The sequence below is a fragment of the Papio anubis genome, chromosome 1 (genome assembly GCF_008728515.1).
Source record: "Papio anubis isolate 15944 chromosome 1, Panubis1.0, whole genome shotgun sequence".
NCBI lineage: Eukaryota > Metazoa > Chordata > Mammalia > Primates > Cercopithecidae > Papio > Papio anubis.
In genome coordinates, this window is record NC_044976.1 from 168,231,250 (window position 1) to 168,245,111 (window position 13,862).

The following is a 13,862-nucleotide window of genomic DNA, read 5'->3' on the forward strand; positions in this document are numbered from 1 at the left end:
CTGGTATACTAGGTAGGACCACTTCCAACCCACTGGTAAAATAAGTACTTATTTGTGAGTGCCCTCAGATTATATTTTTAAGTACCTTAATAATCAGAACACATATTTTCAAAATTTGTAAATTGCTCTTTATCCTCTACCTGTTACCCCCCTACACACAGATATGAACAGACAGACACACCCCCTTAGTACTTTCCTTCTTACAGTTTATGTTTCTACATCTCAGAAAAGGTAGGGGAAAGAGTATAGGGTGGCCTATAACTCTTCTGTTGTTGAAAAGATGAGAGCTATAGAAAATATAATAGCTAGCATGTTCAACACATAACAGGAAAGTGATGAAAGTCTGGGGTTTCTTTTGTGCTTGGAAAAGAGAAAAGGGAAAAGAAACACAGAGGCATTCTTGGGGATGAAGAGGCCCTTAGCAACCACCCAAGAAAAACTCCTTCAAACTCTGTTGAAGAGAATCTCAACAACCCCTGTCTGCTATCGGACAAGAGAATCTCCTTCAACCTCTGTCAGCTATTGGAATTTAGAGTTTGGTCAGAATGCACAAGTGGAGTTCTATTAGTCTCTAAGTACTCACAAGTCATTCTTTTCTTGATCCAAGAACTTTCGAGTTTCATATCTTTGTAACTGCCATTTTAGTTCAAGTGAGTCCAGAGGTAAGTGAAATAAGGTGTGTGGGCAGAATCTAGCATTTCTATGCCACTAGACTTACTTTCTGTACATTTCAGTTCCACTAAAGAAGGGTCTCTGGAAAATATTGGAGCATCTGCTCTCTCAAACCAGAGGATAGTTTTTGTCAGAGCAATCACTGCTTTTGGAAAACTAAATCACCCCCAGACACAGGTTATAGAAGACCAACTTCCCAATACATGGATAATACATATGTGGGTAAGTATCTGAGGTTTGAGAGACATAAGATACATGTAAAATGCATGGACCACATCTTAAGTGAGATCTTAATCACGTCTTGATTGCAACGCTTAAATCTATGTAAACTTGGAGAAAATTTGGTCCTCTGAAGTTCAATTTTCTCTTTGCAAACATTGAATAGTATCCCCAAACTTGCCGAGTTATTTCTATGATGAAACGAGATAATACATACAAAATGTTCAGTAAAGGCTTAACAAAGACATCCAGATTAGTTCTATGTACTTGGAGAGAAAAGAGTTAACACATTTGGTTTGAGATAGATTTGCTGTGTACACCATACGAAGTCTTTGCAGGAAGGAAAAGAAAGCAGATGATTGATCTAATCTCCCTGCCAAGAAGATAACTGGACCTTGGAGCAAATGCCGGAATGATATTTGCTATGAGGGAAGATCTTATCTATTGAATGTTCTTAACAAGATGTCCATGATTAGGAATTACTTATAGAAAATCAACCTAGCGCCAATGGATTCATGAAAAATGACTCCCTGGGATAAGTCACACATACTAGGGTCCTGGATTTTTCCTTTCTTTCATGACTCACTGTCCTACCTTTCATCACCCATCCCTGAACCTTTGGAAATATGCAATGCCTTATGGCAGAGCTACAGTTAGGTAAGATAAAAACCATAAGGGATGCTAGTTAACTGGGTTTTATTCTGCTTCTGACTCTATGTTATTTAGTATGTGTCCATCCAGTTCAGTTTGCTATTTTTAATAATTACAAATGTTTTTAGCTATTTTATAAAGATATCAAAGACAATATATTCCTATGTGAAAGTGTCCAGTAATATCAGCTTTTCACTTTTAAGAGAATTTCCCATGGTTACGATTCAATGTTCTAATTTATGCTAAGGAAATTTTAAAAATAACGTTTCATGGATAGAAACATCTATAGATTTCCATGCATGGATTTTGTCTGCTTCCTAAGATACCTGAGTCCTAAAACCTGTGAAACTATAGAAAACCATTTTAACATTTCTTTGTCTTCCTTTTCCAACTGAAACATGAAGAGAAAAAATTCTGTTCCTATTTTTTTAACTTCACGAGGATGCTTTAGAGTGTCCTGACGACAGATTATAATTATTTTTTAGCATGTCAGTGAGCAATAATACATTACAACAGAAATCTTAATGTAAGCTACAGAATGAATCATTAAAATTACTAAAAGTAGTGCAATGCTTTACACAAAATTTTCTTACATGTATTATTTCATTTAATTCTCCAAATAGGCCATAAGACAAGGTCATAATTATCCTCATTGTGCAGATAAGTAAACTGAGGCTCAGTGAGGATAACTGGCTAATCGCAGATTTCAAACTAAAGAATGTGAAAGAGAAAACTAAAATAATCATATTAATTGAATATTATGAGAAGAGTCAAGCGGAGGGTTTTTGAATGGTCAAGAATTGTGAAGGGTCTGATATTTTACCCTACTTACAAGCTAACAAGTTAGCCTGCTACAGTTCTATGGATGCTGGCAGAATATGAGTATCTTGGGTCAGAGACAAAAGATAGTTTATTACAGCAATAGCAGTAGCCAGAATGTCAGCATTTGCACTGCTTCCCCAAGCTCCAATTCCCACAAAGCGACATAAAGAGGCTCAGGTGACATCTGCACATGAAGGAGGTTGTACTGCAGAAGAAAAAAACTGAAAATAGTGAAACTAAGCCTTTTAAAAGGAACAATGAGAATGCCTATTCTTTGCTCCAGAGGGAGACACTGTCTCTGTCTTCCTAGGCTGTTTACTATAGGCATACTGAAAAAATAGCCCGGAACAAAAGCGGTCAGTACTTAACTCTCAAGACATGCAGAAATGCAAGAGACCCAAGGGGAATTGTCTTCTAATGATATACTACCTGTTTTATAGTCCCGTCCTATTTGATGACAGTAAGTTAGGTGCAATTAAAAGCAAACAATGGCAAAAATGGCATGAACCTTGAACCATTCTGCAACTGATAACCAGGCAACCGTTTACCACACTGAGATTTAGGAAGTGTTTAACATGTGATTAATAATTTTCTGATAAATGAGAAATCTGAGGACTAGTAAGAATTCATGGAATTTGATTGGAAGATACAAATGGTATAAGCTGAATTAAAATATAGGCTTTTAGATGCCATAACATTAGCATTTTACTCATGCCCCCTATTTCATACCTCTTTTAAGCCAGTTACCTTAAAAAATAATTAAATGATAGAATTTTCCAGCTAAAAACAACTGTGATTTCCCCTTACTAGGTTGACTTTTTGTTTTAAGCATCACATAGAGAGAGACTGCCTTAACTTGCTGCATCCCTTCCTATCAGAGGAAATTCTCATTGAGCGTAAATGAAACAACCTTGAGTTAGCCACAATTAATCTCTATCTTTGACATGTTCCTTTTACTTTCTATGAGCAAGTAGCAAAAGAAACTCTGATTGACTAAAATTCTAAATGTGATGCTGATATAAAACATCCATTAGTGGAAAGTCAGCCTATTTATAAATCCATTAAAGCCGGCACCATTACCTTAATTCACAGTGTTAAATGACAAGATTAGTAGGTGACTTCTTTCAGCTGATGACACATTAAATGGCTATGATTTTTTTTAAAAGTCTCTTAGTTGAATTGTTTTACAGAAACTGTGCTCACTGGCACACTGTGGCTCTTCTATTTCTAGTTCAAGTCCTTATAAATATACTTTTGAAATAATTCCAGAAAACACGTACTTTTAAAGTTCTGCTCATTACCTTGTGGGCAAAACCTTAGAGCAAAATAGTCTTCTCACATAAACCGGCAGATTTTTAGTAGAGGTAACCAGGAAAGCTTGATAGCAATGCCTTAGATTTTTTGGCTTCATCCCTATGCCAAGACACCCAGCATTTCATTAGATGTTCACTTCATTGAATTATGATATTTGGTATCTAAAGGTCTCATTTAAAGGCAACATCTCTCAGGATAGTTAGTCACCAGTTGGTCTGTAAAAGAATGAGGCATGTACATTTTGATAAGTGGTAAACTGTGAGTGAAAAGCACAAGAAAGCAGATATGTGGCAGGTATCATTTTCTTTTTTAGCCACCAACTATCTATGTAGATAAATCTTCAGAAACACACAACCAAGACTTCAGTAATTGAAGACCACATAATAGGCTCCTCTAGTGCAATGAATATCCCTACACCTCTCCCCGCAGACTCAGTAAGGTTTAATAGACATATAACCACAGTAAAGGAAAACCAGATAACATAACCAGAGTCAACAAATCATAACATAAATCCTCAGTTGGAAACTGCCAAGGTTTCACAACTGAAGCAACTAGGAAACTGAACAGGCAGAGAGGAGGTTTCATGGAACACACCAGATACAAATATTCTGTGGGGTTTCCAACAGTGTGAAAGTCATGAGGCAAAAATCATAAAACTGCATGAAGCTTCAGGATCAATGTGTGTACAAAGAAAATGCGTTTAGAGGATAAAGGTAATCTAGGAATTCTTGTCTCCATATGATCTACACAATAGTTTTTATAATACAATCTACACAATAGTTTTTAATATAAAGTTATTTATATACATTATGGACTTGTCTTATACAATATTTTAATTATTTCAGAATAGAAAAACAATTTTTTTAGCATCATCTATGTGCCAGGCCCTGTTCTAAGCACTTTAAATGTATTACCTAATTTATGCCTCACACCATACTATGAAAGTAAGTACTGGCCAGGCATGGTGGCTCACGCCTGTAATCCCAGCACTTTGGGAGCCTGAGGCAGGCGGATCACGAGGTCAAGAGATCGAGACCATCCTGGTGAACATGGTGAAACCCCATCTCTACTAAAAATACCAAAATTAGCTGGGTGTGGTGGTGCATACCCGTAGTCCCAGCTACTCAGGAGGCTGAGGCAGAAGAATCACTTGAACCCGGGAAGTAAAAGGAAAGGAAAAGGAAAAGGAAAAGGAAAAGAAAAAGGAAAAGGAAAAGGAAAAGGAAAAGGGAAAGGAAAGGAAAGGAAAGGAAAGGAGGGGAAAGGAAAGGAAAGGAAAGGGAAAAGGAAAGGAAAGGGAAAAGGAAAGGAAAGGGAAAAGGAAAAGGAAAGGAGAAAAGAAAGTAAGTACTGTGACTATCATTCCCCACTTTAAGGATAAAGAAATTGAGACACAGGGATGTTGAGGAAATTTCACAGTCATGCAACTAATAAGTGGTGTGGCTGGGATTCAGACTCAGCTAGTCTAGCTGCAAGGTTCACGGTTTACTCACCGACAATATGCTGTGTTTAAGGAATGTTAGGAATAAGAACATGGTGCATGTCAGTAGTTCATGAAGGTGATTACTTGAGAACATGTATTGACATGTGCACAGTCTGAGATCCTATCTACATAAATATAAATACATATTTATGTAAATACTGTATTAGTCCTTTCTCAGGCTGCTATGAAGAAATACTCAAGACTGGGTAATTTATAAAGAAAAGAGGTTTAATTGACTCACAGTTCTGCATGGCTGGAGAAGCCTCAGGAAACTTACAATTATAGCGGAAGGTACCTCTTCACAGGGCAGCAAGAGAAAGAATGAGATTATGGGAACTACCATTCAAGATGAGATTTGGGTGGGGACACAGAGCCAAACCATATCAAACACTTATATGTAAATTTCTTTCACCCATATCTTTCCAAATAATAAAGCGCAAGTCAGTTTTTCTTTAAGAGCAACAGATGGAATTTACTTGTGCCAACAAATTCAGGCTTTGCAAAGACTTCATAAAGATGCAAAAGCTTCAAATTTTTTTTCCCACTGTGTAAATATCAAGTATTTTTCTTTTCCAATTCTTTAATACACCAAGGATGTATTGTTGTTCCCAAGACACACACATTTGTACATACACATATCCTGCACCTGGCACACTGGAATAATGTCAACTGTGTTTACTTCAATAATTACCTTCAAACAAACACATGTAGTGATTTTATCTGAATGTCAGCTCCCACATGGCACTTTCCTCGTCTAGCTAAGGCCTTGAGGAAGTAAATAAATGGATCAAAACCTGGGAAAACTCTAATCTAGCCCTTGAAACACTGAGATCTGGAATTTTTAAGATTTCCCCAGAGGTATTCCTATTCTTTTCAAATAACGCTCGTAAGAAAAAGGCAGTTAAATCATTCAAGGAAACTTGGTCATTAGAAATGACAACATACCACATACCCAGAAGCCAGTAGAAAGTTATTACTAAGGTGGAAATAATGACTTCTGTAATTTTTATGCATATCAAAGATGAAGAAGCATATATGATATAATAGTATGTTTCTCCTTTCTAGAAATATAGATGACTATGTCCTCTCCTAGAGATTCTGATTTAATCAGTCTTTAGTGTGGCTTTGGCATCCTGGATTTTTTATCGACTTCCAGGGATTTCTTATGTCTAGGCAAGATTGACAATTATTGGCCTAGAAGAAATAGTTATGTGGACATTGTGACCTTATGCACTACAGGGTCATTAGCTATTATACTTGGAGGTCAGAAGTAACATAGAAAGCTGGTTGAAAAGTTCTTGTAAATCATCATCACAACCAATGAGTGATTACTATTTTGAAGTTCTCATTCGGGTTTTCTTTAAGAGTTTGAATGATATGGGCTCTCTTAATTTCGTTACAAATGTAAACACATACAGCATAGCTAGGCAAACCTATGAGTTACTTAATACCTTGCCATGACTCCCCAACAATTACATGCTCTACTCAGTGCAGTCCAGCAGCAGTTCCCCTAGCAATCATGTCACTTCATGACTCTATGCCTTTACACAAACTGTTCTCTATAGACTAGCAATCTAAGTTTTGAAGTAATTGTGAATATATGTGTTCCTTACTACTTAACATTTACCAGCATTTGTTTTTGTTGTTATTGTAAATTGTACTTGCATTAGCCAAGATAGATCCTTAAATCAAATTGCAGGAGTGAGAGGAGTTTCATAGGATAGGACATAGGCTGACAGAGACTCCAGCAAACTGTAACTGCACCACCTGGATGATGGAATCTCCTCCCGCCTTCCAGGAGGGACACAGCTGACAATTCAGGTAATATTCTCTGCTTTAGTGTCTAGGTAATAGATACCACTTCTTTTCACAGCTTATTGGCCAAAACAAGCCAAATAGCCCAAACTATCTGCAGTGGGCAGGAAGTACATGAAAGTAGATTCTGTACTTTAAACTGAGCATCAGCACATTGATTAGTTTGTGATGCCTTCACAAGACCAGAATGAGGGATTCTGCATGTGTTACACGGCTCATAATTATTAAGAAAAAGCTAGAAAAGATTTGTTTTTCATTAGATCAACTAGTACTATAATTCATCTGTAGCTCTCTATGTGCCATAATTGCAAACACTGAAAGAGATACTGTTGAGGTAACAATATAATAAAATTAACAGACATTTGGATGATTATAAAATTATTTATCATTACAATATTATGTTAAGAGAGCTCAGTTAGCCAGTAGCTTCATATACTACACCTCTAAACCCATTTCATCTAGCTCATGCCTAGCATCTGATAACAATGGCAGACATTGGCTATACCATTATAAATCCTCAATATCATTACCTGACAACTTAAAGTACATGTTCTATTATAAGTAATTTTTGTTTGCCAGGACATTCATACTCACTGATCTAGTTACTTTATTGTCAATCTGCATTTTAAAGATAACCAAAAAAAGTTCATTCCACATGGAATACTATGCAGCCATAAAAAAGGATGAGTTCATGTCCTTTGCAGGGACATGGATGAAGCTGGAAACCATCATTCTCAGCAATCTATCACAAGGACAGAAAACCAAACATTGCATGTTCTCACTCATAGGTAGGAACTGCACAATGAGAACACACGGACACAGGGTAGAGAACATCACACACCAGGGTCTGTTGGTGGGTGGGGGGCTGGGGGAGGGATAGCATTAGGAGAAATACCTAATGTAAATGATGAGTTAATGGGTACGGTAAGCCAACATGGTACATGTTTACTATGTAACAAACCTGCACATTGTGCACATGTACCCTAGAACTTAAAGTTAAATAAATAAATAAATAAATAAATAAATAAATAAATAAATGGAAAAAAGTTAATTCTAGAGGCTCTCATTATTCATTCATAACTTTGCTTACCTTTCTGGGCTACTTTTGATAGCAGAAAAAGTACCTCAAAAATAAAAATACCATTTCCCTTTCTGAAATATGTCCATAAAATAGAAAATCTATGTTTATTGCATGCCTACAGTATATAATTTGGTTCTAAATCATTAAATCCAATAAAAAGTTTCTTCAGAGTAAATGGCTTTGAGATTAACATATTTCAGTATTTTAAAACCACCTCAGTTCTTCACTGCAAACAGAATTAAACAGTTATATGAAACAAGATACCATAAGTTTTCCTGTGTAGGTATTTAGATTAGCTATTGAGACTACTGTGATAGCAAATCTTTCTCTCTTTTTGACATATATATTTTTAAGGACACTTTGTTGTGATATCACTTAGTTGATGTATATCTAGATAATTTCATTGTGTTTTCACAATGTAGAAGTATTTTTAAATAATCAAGGATGCTACTTATAAGAAAAATAATTTCTGATTCTCACTTATTTGTAGAATCTAAAAATCAAAACAATTGAATTCATGGAGATAGAGAGGAGAAGGATGGTTACAAGAGACTGGGAAGGGTAGTGGGGAGGTGGGATGGGGAGATGGGAATAGTTAATGGGTACAAAAAAATAGAAAGAATGAATAAGAACTAGTATTTGATAACACAAAAAGGTGACTATATTCAATAATATATATATTGAATATATAAAATATATTCAATAATAATTTATTTGTACAATCTAAAACAGCAGTCCCTAACCTTTTTGGCACCAGGGACTAGTTTCATGGGGGGATGGTTTTAGGATCAAACTGTTCTACCTCAGACCATCAGACGTTAGTTAGATTATCATAAGGGACATACAACCTAGATCCCTAGCATGCACAGTTCTCAAGAGTGTTTTCACGTGTCTCTGTGAGGAGGCGGAGCTCAGGCAGTAATGCCAGCTGGCCCTCTGCTGACCTCCTGCTGTGCCGCCTGGTTCCTAACAGACCATGGACAGTACCCATCTGCGGCCTGGGGATTGGGGACCCTTGGTTTAAAATAACTAAAAGAATACAATTGGATTGTAACACAAAGAATAAATGCTTGAGGGAATAGATACCCCACTTTACCTTATGAAATTATTACATATTGCATGCCAGTATCAAAACATCTCCTGAACCCCATATATATACACATATATCTTTACTATTTACCCACAGAAATGGAAATTAAAAATAGTAATAATGTATAATGTATAATAATGATAGTAATAATGGTAATAATTTATGCATATGGGAGAATTTCAGAGTATTTTAGGGGAGTTTATCACACTTCTCTCTACTGGATATACAGGACCGTAATAGAAAAAAAGTATACCTTGCATCTTATAAAAGGGGAACTTGGTATAAAATACAATGAAATGAAGGGAAGAATAAAGAAAATACATTTGACTTTACAGTAAAATAAATCTAAGCTTTCCTGAACTTTTCATTTATCTTTTCTTAACTATTTTAGGTATAAAGTGTCATTCTCATTTTATTGCGCATTTTCTTTTCAAGTAAAACATACATTATATCAAAGATTGCACTATAATACTAATAATTAAAGTAAAAAGTTCTGGCATGTGTTTGCATTTTTTTTTCTGTTATGGTTCTTTCTCTAATGAACCAAATAGTCATGTTCCACAGAGTGGAAAGTTGACAATTCAGGAACAGCTCAATGGAAGAGATGTACAGGCCAAGGAAGGGGGATTGTTGACCTTCCGTGCTCTCTCAGCGGTGTACCATCCTCCCAGCACCTCAAAGTGTTCACCGACCTGGAAGCTCCTCAAATCATTTTTAATATATTGGCATACATGAAATCCCAATGTGTAATTTGTCAAGTTAATAGATCACTATTAACTGAAACATTTAACTAATTTTAATGTAAAATTACCTATGAGTAGTACACACCATAAGCACATTTTAAATAACCTGGTTCCATATTTTATGGAATATTCATAGGCTGATTAGTTTCCATACAAAACAGATGTTCTGATGACAGAATGAAAATGAGGAAGTTTTTCTTTAATGTATAAAAGCATCAGAGCATGGCAAGAAATAAAAAGAGTATTTTTCCCAAGTACTGACCTACTAATAAATGTTTGATGTAGTCTAGTTAGCCTACTTCTTATAATGAGAGTATGATTTTATTTTTAAAAGTTTTGAATGTCTTTTCCTTCAAGTCTTAATACAAAAATATCCCTTTGAACTTAATTATAGCTACAAATAAAGTGGCATTTTCCAAAGTGCTGTACAGCAATTTAGTGCAATGCAGACATGTGTCCTATACCATGTTCCAGTTGAATATATGAATAATAAAAGGGACAGAAATTAAATAGGCTTCATGAAGCTCCAACAAATATCCTGTGAGACCTGAAGACTGTTATTCAGTCACATGTCATGTTCTGTTTGGACTCCAAGTGTAAAGAACGATCACCTCTAAAGAATTGTAAACTGTCTGCCTTACAGTATGATCTACACCCAACATCCTGGCATAAACCATGACTTTTTCCCTGATGAAACTCAAACTCAGCATTTTTCATTTGAATAGAAGAAACAACATCTTCCTTCAATTTACACTTGTTTCGCAAACTCCCCCACTTTGGTATTAGTCACTATGCCATGGCAGGAGATGTGTGTCCAATCTCAAAAACATCTTGTCCTAGCCAAAGCCTGGCTTTACCCTGCATGTTTCTCTTTAATAGTAACTGTTTATTTTATCTCATGTTTCTCAAGATTTGCTCTTAAGGATGGTATTCTTCTTGCTCCCTCCGGGCACTTTTCTAATTTTGAAAAACTTCTGCATTTTGAACTTATTCAGCTATAACACACATGTAACATCCCTCTTCTCATTGATTTAATCATGAGAATCTTAAGTATTTTGTCTTATGGAAAATTGCATCTTAGTCATGGTCTTCCATCCTACTACTGTCTTGAAGACACCCATATCCATGCAAGGGACAAGTCCAACAGACCAACCAGAAAAGTATCCAGGTATTCATTTCTTGACTGGGTTAAGATGAAGGGGTGGGGTGCTGGTGCAACCCTTTTAACTAAACCTTATTCTCCGATATGCAAGGAAAAGCAAAGCCAAAGCTAAAATATAAGAATATGATAATATAATTCATCTTGACTTTTCAATAATTCAGTTCTGATTAATCTTAATTACTTATTTATTGAATACATGCTTTTAAGACCTTATTATGTGCTTGCAAGTAAACAGCGAAAATCCTCACATTTGTGGAGCTTATATTCTAACATGGAAAGACAGATAGACAACATAATAAGTAAATTATATAGTATGTTAAAAAGCTCTAGGTGCTAAGAAAAAAATAAAAGAGTAAAGGTAGTCAACTGTACCATGGCAGAGGGCCAGGCAAATGGGTAGACTGCAACTTCAAATAGGGTGGATAAGGTAAGACTCATTGGAAGGTTTCTGAGCAAAGATTTGAATGAGGTAAAAAAGTTACCCATGCACCTATACAGAGGAAGAATTTTCCAGACAGTGGAAACTTTTAATGCAAAAGTTCCAAGAAAAGGGCACTCCTAGGTTGCTTAAGGGACACCTTGAGGCCCTGTGTGGTTAGAGGGAAATGAGTGAGGGAGAGAGAAGCCAGGGAGTTAATAGAGTTAATGGGAATGTAAAGGGGGCAAGTCATGTAGAGTCTTGAAACTCAGAGTAAAGCTGTTTTTACTAGGAGTGAATCAGGAAGACATCACAGATTTTGGAAAGAAGAATGACTTGACTCTCTTCATATTTTAAAAGGATCATTTCAACTGCAATGTTGACAATACACTGAAGGAGCAGAAGCAAAAGGCCAATGAGGAGACTATTGCAATAACCCCATGAAAGATGCTGCTGCAGAGTGGTAACCAGTGCAGGTGGTGAAAATAGGTCAAATTCTAAATATATTTTGAACGTCAAACCACAGAGATCTTTTGACTAATTGTGTATGAAGTTTGAGAGGAAAGTAAGAGTTCAGGATGACTCAAATTTCTATCTGAACAACTGAAAACAATGGACTTCCCATGATGAGTTTGGAAAGGCAGAGCAGATTTGAGAAGGCAGAGTGAGGGATTTCATTTGGGAAATAGGAAGATTTGGTTGTTTATTAGATATGTAAGTGGAGATGCAGGCAGTTGACTATATGAGATTGGAATACAGAAAAGATGTCTGGAGTGATAAATCTGAGATGTAAAGGGTTTTCAGGGATAATTTTGAGTATATCTAATTTTCACTTTTAGCTGACAGTGTACGATCAATCACATAAGATGCTTCTCCCTTACACTTTATATAGTTTGTAAAATACTTCCTGCTCAATGCAATCATTAAATATAAATATTAGAATTAGCATTTAACATTTTAAAATAGAAAACCAACAAGTTTTCTACCAACTATAACAAAAAAATTAAAAAGAAATATTTTTCTAAGTTTGTCTCAATTGATTTTGGTGATGAATCTCTTTCATCAGGGGCCAAAATTGGGTAAAATTTAACAGTGTAAGTAATTTTGATTTCTCTACCATTGTTCTTCTCAGTCATTTACATGAAATAAAAATCTGGATCAATCTTTAAGAGCCCAACATGCTCAATCTGGCAGTGCATCTGTACAACAACTATTTGGAAATTATCCTGTTAACATGATCAATGGAGACTCTCACAGCAGATAACCCAGGCTTAAAAGTAGCATTACCTAAAGGATATTTATCAGCTTTTGAACTTAAAGTGTCTTTATTATTTATTAATGGTGTATTACAACGTATTATCCTCATTGCTGGTTGGAGGAAATTGTAATAAAATGAAATGTAGAACAAATGTTCTAGTTTGAATAAAACTACTTTATGCCACTCCCTTCCCCTCCTAAAAAGGAGAACAGAAGGAGAGAGAATCCCAAGTCACTCTCAAATGAAAAATTAGATGGATTCTTAATGGGGAAGAAAGAAAAAAGGCAAACTTTTTTTTCCTTTAATATTATGTACTCATTATACAAAGTTCATAAGTAATTAAATGAAGCAGAATCAAGGAATTATTGTCTGACATAAAAATAATGTACCTATTCTGCCAAACAGCCTCAAAAAGCATCTTATACCTTGAAGAAGCTGAGATATGTTCAAGGAGCATTCGACAAAATATCAGAAATCCAGACTCTGCTCTCAAAAGGTCATTTATGTTTTGAGGAAACATTTGAAAAAGTAAACAACAAAATGGACAACATCCCAAATGGTAAAACTGGATATAGAAGTCCTGTACTTTTCCCTAGTTACAGTTCAGAACAGAATGTGAAATGAAAACATTACTATATTAGAAAATTTTTGTATTTGCCAGTGATCCAAAGTAATGAAAAGGCTAAATCTGGCCACCTGACAGATCTTGCTTTTATTAGAGTATTCTGGTTTGGTAAATTGGAATTTGAGGCAGTTTATCGTCAATGCAATAATACCAGATTATATGGAACAATAATAAAAAGTGGTATTTCTCCTTTTCTGTGAGCAATTTACATTTGAGGGCTGAATAACTTGTTTCATATGAATTATGCAGTGGCTACTGTCTTATTGATATAATGGAAGAAGGCAATCACCACCACAGAATTTACTGATTCTGGGAACTGAAGGCAAATTATATTTCCTTCGGGACTTAGAGAAGGGTAGCCTATGTTTTAGCCACATTGATTTCATACAACCCAAAATCCATGGCCATTTAATTGTTGTAAAATGTGTTTGAAAAAGAAAAGTATAATAGAGTTGCAGGAGATGCCATTTCTCAAGAACCACACATTCAGGTATGTAAAATTTTATATA

At 35.6% G+C, this 13,862-nt stretch overlaps 1 long non-coding RNA gene across 1 annotated transcript; it reads left to right on the forward strand.

Moving 5' to 3' along the window:
* The first annotated feature begins 606 nt into the window (after positions 1 to 606).
* Positions 607 to 12,681, forward strand: LOC103878956. Its single transcript, XR_639335.4, has 3 exons — positions 607 to 662; positions 6,861 to 6,982; positions 12,603 to 12,681. It is a non-coding gene; the product is annotated as an uncharacterized LOC103878956 (long non-coding RNA).
* Positions 12,682 to 13,862: the final 1,181 nt, after the last annotated feature.